Consider the following 6,021-nt stretch of genomic DNA (forward strand, 5'->3'; position numbering starts at 1 on the left):
CAGTTATTCTACAATCTCGGTTTTGTGTAATAATGGCATGTAGCTTTGAAAGTCAGTTTGCTGTTTCCTTATCTTGGCACTGGGATATTTGTGCGTGAACTGGCTGCCTTTGCACATGAAGTGTATTTTCTACATTTACCCATCCTAACTACAAACCTTGTTTCTCAGATGGCATCTTTACTCTGTTATGGCCCCATTATACGTTATATTTACTATTTAATTTCGAGCATTCCAAATGGAGGCACATTGGTCACTGTGTAAATTATATTTGACCCTAATACTAGCACTACTAACATTACAGCACAGTGATCACTTGTACCTTAGATCTTACATGAATATTAATTATGTTGGGATATTAATGTGAATAAATTAACGACTCCAAAACGTTTGTTTTATATTTAATGATAGTGAAAACAACTTATTTTTTAACTATATACAATATATATATACACACATACAAAAATGATTACAAATTAACTGATTTGACATTTGAAAAAACATTACTGAAAATAATTGAAAATGATTGAGTGGTATACAAAAAGGTCTGTTTCTAACTATTTACAATATTGTGTACAATATGTGAATTGTACTAAATGTTTGATAAAGTTGTTTTCAAACAAATGTCACGTCCAGTTCATGATGAAAAGCTCTCAGTGCCCTGCGCACTGCGCAGTCTTATCTCCGTCTTGGAGACTTGTTTGTGGGGTGTGTGTGTGTGTGTGTGTGTGTAGTTCTTTTGCTATGTACAGTATGTTCAGAGTGTCTTTGCAGTTCATCGAAAGCACATAGTCACAGACTTCGGGGGTGGGGAATCTGGGGATCCTCTTTGGCCTTAAAGATTCTCTGGGACTGAGTCTATCCAGAGAGCCATACCCGTCATCAGACTCATCTTTGAAGAGGTCTAGGTATTCTGTGTTGGGGTTGTAGGATTTCACCTGGAAATCGACCTGGAAATTAAACAGAATATTGTTATTATTAAATATTCATCTCAGATTAACTTCATTTAAGACCCTATTTATTTTAATAGTGTAGAGCAGGAAATTAAAAAGACAGGGTAACAAATGCTTGTGAATTCATATTTACTGATTATACTATGTGATACTGTACATGTACTGTTGCACTTGTTATGTCATTGTTGATGTTAATGGAAACATCAAACACTATAGTATAGTGTTAGATTACACTTTGGCAGAGGTTTGGGTTGCAACAAATTTAGTAGTTTCGAAATGTTACATGTCAAAATCTACTGAAGATGTCATCAGTATTTGGAGTTATAAAATCCTTGCAAGAGGTACCTACACAAATATTTACCAAAGTGTATTTTTTCTTCAACGTGCCAATGAGCATGTCCATGTAACGTTATAATGAATACAACACAATACATTCATGGTCCTTTCTTTGTAAAACGAAATAAGTCAACACTTACATCTGCAAAATGTTGTGGTGGGTCTACGACGGGCACTGTGGAGACTGGCTTAAAAGTACTAGTAGTACTAATGGTCTCTGCTGAAGAACCACCGCCCATTGTATGCCACAGTAGGTTGTGTTGGGCTGGAGGTAGCACATTGTCCTGGAAATCCACCTGGAAAATAAACAGATTATTAAGAATTATTTCATACTGGTATTAACCTGATAAGACCATATTTCCTTTTCAAAATAATACATGTAAATACATGCTTACTGGTTAATATCATGCAATGCTGTAGGCATAATTTTAGTAGTCACTGTAGTTTTTAGTTTCATATGTTCTTTAATAAAAACATTTGGCCTATCTTGTATATGTACCAAATTCATGTTATAATTTTATTTGAATGTCTCTTATTATAAATTATTTGAATTTTGATTAATTTTGATTTGAGGTATACAATTTACAATTACAATTTAGGCATTTAGCAGACGCTCTTAATCCAGAGCGACTAGAGGGTATCTGTCATGAGTCATGACAGGCATGATTATGCAGATTTAATCATCAATCTCAACTGAAAAACAAATAGGCTAAAGGGGTGGTCGCCTATATTCCAGCATCTGCACTGCATGGTGTTAATTTTGAGGCCTATTTTCACCATGCATTGTAAATATTCGTATTTCGTACGGTTAGGGAGAATATTTTGATTTGAATCATGTTATAACAGTTAACAGCGGAGTTAACGTGGATATCTCATTAATGTTTTGGTTGGAGTTACATCGTCATGGCATGTAACTATAATACTACACCCTTATTTTATATTATGAAAAAACATTTTGTATCAAACGTGCCAAATGCTGAAATGTAACATGTAACGTAGGCTACATTATCTCCTCCGGTACACGACGACAAGTTAACCAAAGTGTAATTTATCTTTAACTGACAACGATGAAGATGTCAGTAGAGTACTGTAAACACATACTTTAGTGAATATACAAACAAACACAATGCATTTCAAACGAATGCATGTCAATTTCTCGTTAAAAACCTAGTTCTAGTCGACGCTTACCTGAAGAAACGGTACCAACGGTGGTGATTCTGGTGAGACTGTCAGGTCAGGAGTCAAACGGGGTTTGCTTCCACCTTGACCCATGATAACGGCTGCTAGCTCAAAGTTTCTGTAACAGTTACAGGATAACCGAACCGAAATAATGCAGGCCGGGTCAACAGATTCGACAAGGGGAGGCTGGGTTGTAGCTACAACACCTTACTTCCACTATGCGTCGTCGACGTTCGCTGTTTTTTTTCTGATTGAAGCTTCGATGATGAAGAAACCAATTTCGTGAGAGCTAGTTGAGTATTGCGATGAACACTGATGGTTTGAACCGCGCGCTTCTACTTTTAACTGTACAGCGGCACACGGCTTGGCCAATCCTAGAGGCCGGCAGGTTGGGTTGGCCAATCAGGGAAGCCGCCAAGATGTTGTGCCCGCCCCTAATATGGAACGCAACGTTATTCGCGTCACCAGTAGTCTCGCGTTACCAGACTGTTGCCTCCAGGCAACGTTCAACAGACCTATCACCTGGATGGATGCGGTTGATATACCAGGTCCATTAATACCGACCCTTTTAAAAGTCTCCCGATAAATAAATTACCTTCCGTTAGCGGTTGTTTTTATTTAAGTAAAGTTACATAAATCTTGCAATGTAAGTTACAAATGACACGGTTACGGTTAACTTCAAAAACAGGGGGCGCTGTTTTTCCTTTATTTGCCGATGGGATTCTCAGATTGACTTCACGGTAGTCAGGAATTCATCATATAGAGGTAAAAAGGGAAAATAAACATATACAGTGAGGGGAAAAAAGGGGGGGCGGTGCGGTGGTGGCATTCAGATTTTTACGGGGGCCAGTTTCGAATTGCAGCCGTCCGTAGGTGCCCTTTGAGAGCGGTTTTGAAGGAGTCAAGGGATTCGCATGTCTTAATGACTGTTGGTAGTATTAACAACACTGTCCACAGTCCAAGTGCCCATGATGTAAAATCAAGCAAAGCCATTTGACATCAGGTAAAGTAAAAAAAATCACACCCGTGTGAACTGAGTGGTGTAAGGTTTTATATAGCATGATCAGCTGTGGTCTGACGTAATGTCTGACGTTAAAGATCTTTGGCTAGGTAGACTCGTCTTCTGATGTGATGATTTGTGACCATGAAGTTGATTCAGCTGGAGTTTTTGTCCGATGTGAGGTATTATATAAGGTAAGGTATTATATACCCTGATCAGCTCTGATCTGACGTAATGAAATCACACCTGGATGTGATTTCACAACTGGCTTTTTTTGTGCAGAGAAAATGACCACGGTTGCTACGGTCATCCAGTTCACCCGGGTGTGATTTAATTACGTCAGAAATTATTTTGAACATAGCAACCATGGTCATCTTTTTATGCACACAAAAGCCAGTTGTAGGAGTGGTTTACACCACTCAAAAAGACCATGCGCACAGCAGCCTTTCAGTTCCATTATGACCTGTTATGTTGTATTAATAAATTAGAACGCTACACTTTAACACACTAGATAAATGTAAAGTGTAAATGTAGCCTACCCATGTAACAGATTAGACATTTAGCTAATCATCTTCTTAAGAGTGACCCTATGCAATAGGGCCTATAGGTAGCTTTTGCCTATCAATAGGCCTAAGTGCAAAAATAAGCTTCACTTGAATATATATGGTAATATAGGTAGGATATAGGTAAGATCGCAGATGTGACAAGTAATGGCTGTCTTTGATGCATTCATTGATTAGAGAGCACTACTTAACAAGTACAGAACGAGTTTGACACTTTTAATGGCTCAATTAATCAACTCGCTGCACAACCCCCTTGAAGTTTAAAGCGATCAACCGATCAAGTGCCACCGATCACGCCCTGACGCACGTGATGCACCTTCAAAAACAAATACAGCATTATGGTAAATGCAATGGCAATGCAAGTGGTGCCACAAGGTGGTGGTGCGTAGAAGTTCTGCTGTGTCGACTCGACTACACGTGACGTCAATAATAACCTCAGTAACATTGGCTCAGTGTGAACTAGCGTTACTAGCATCTCTAAACTAACTATTTGTTTTAATACCGGTACTTAAAATCTCAACGCAGACTTTGACTTGAGTACACAATTTAGCTCTATCCTCATGTAGGCCCACCCATGCTCCACTTTTAGGTGGTCTCAAGAGGTATACTGAAAAACAAAAGGGTGACCACCTAAAATAGCAGCATGTGTCACCTGGATGGATGCGGTTGATATACCAGGTCCATTAATACCGACCCTTTTAAAAGTCTCCCGATAAATAAATTACCTTCCGTTAGCGGTTGTTTTTATTTAAGTAAAGTTACATAAATCTTGCAATGTAAGTTACAAATGACACGGTTACGGTTAACTTCAAAAACAGGGGGCGCTGTTTTTCCTTTATTTGCCGATGGGATTCTCAGATTGACTTCACGGTAGTCAGGAATTCATCATATAGAGGTAAAAAGGGAAAATAAACATATACAGTGAGGGGAAAAAAGGGAGGGCGGTGCGGTGGTGGCATTCCGATTTTTACGGGGGCCAGTTTCGAATTGCAGCCGTCCGTAGGTGCCCTTTGAGAGCGGTTTTGAAGGAGTCAAGGGATTCGCATGTCTTAATGACTGTTGGTAGCATTAACAACACTGTCCACAGTCCAAGTGCCCATGATGTAAAATCAAGCAAAGCCATTTGACATCAGGTAGAGTAAAAAAAAGACCATGCGCACAGCAGCCTTTCAGTTCCATTATGACCTGTTATGTTGTATTAATAAATTAGAACGCTACACTTTAACACACTAGATAAATGTAAAGTGTAAATGTAGCCTACCCATGTAACAGATTAGACATTTAGCTAATCATCTTCTTAAGAGTGACCCTATGCAATAGGGCCTATAGGTAGCTTTTGCCTATCAATAGGCCTAAGTGCAAAAATAAGCTTCACTTGAATATATATGGTAATATAGGTAGGATATAGGTAAGATCGCAGATGTGACAAGTAATGGCCGGCTGTCTTTGATGCATTCATTGATTAGAGAGCACTACTTAACAAGTACAGAACGAGTTTGACACTTTTAATGGCTCAATTAATCAACTCGCTGCACAACCCCCTTGAAGTTTAAAGCGATCAACCGATCAAGTGCCACCGATCACGCCCTGACGCACCTTCAAAAACAAATACAGCATTATGGTAAATGCAATGGCAATGCAAGTGGTGCCACAAGGTGGTGGTGCGTAGAAGTTCTGCTGTGTCGACTCGACTACACGTGACGTCAATAATAACCTCAGTAACATTGGCTCAGTGTGAACTAGCGTTACTAGCATCTCTAAACTAACTATTTGTTTTAATACCGGTACTTCTCAAATCTCAACGCAGACTTTGACTAGAGTACACAATTTAGCTCTATCCTCATGTAGGCCCACCCATGCTCCACTTTTAGGTGGTCTCAAGAGGTATACTGAAAAACAAAAGGGTGACCACCTAAAATAGCAGCATGTAGTGGCCTCGTCATTGTCAAGTTATCATAAAATGATTAAATGCAACAAAAAAATAGTAGATTCA

The 6,021-nt window shown here is 39.0% G+C and overlaps 1 long non-coding RNA gene across 1 annotated transcript; it reads right to left on the reverse strand.

Annotated features, from left to right (window-relative positions):
• Positions 1-496: 496 nt before the first annotated feature.
• Positions 497-2,698, reverse strand: LOC306938824. The gene is made up of 3 exons (XR_013791775.1): positions 2,475-2,698; positions 1,427-1,582; positions 497-947 (listed from the first exon to the last, which is right to left on the reverse strand). It is a non-coding gene; the product is annotated as an uncharacterized lncRNA (long non-coding RNA).
• Positions 2,699-6,021: the final 3,323 nt, after the last annotated feature.

This window comes from Electrona antarctica, assembly GCF_951216825.1.
Source record: "Electrona antarctica genome assembly, chromosome: 15".
Classification (NCBI taxonomy): domain Eukaryota; kingdom Metazoa; phylum Chordata; class Actinopteri; order Myctophiformes; family Myctophidae; genus Electrona; species Electrona antarctica.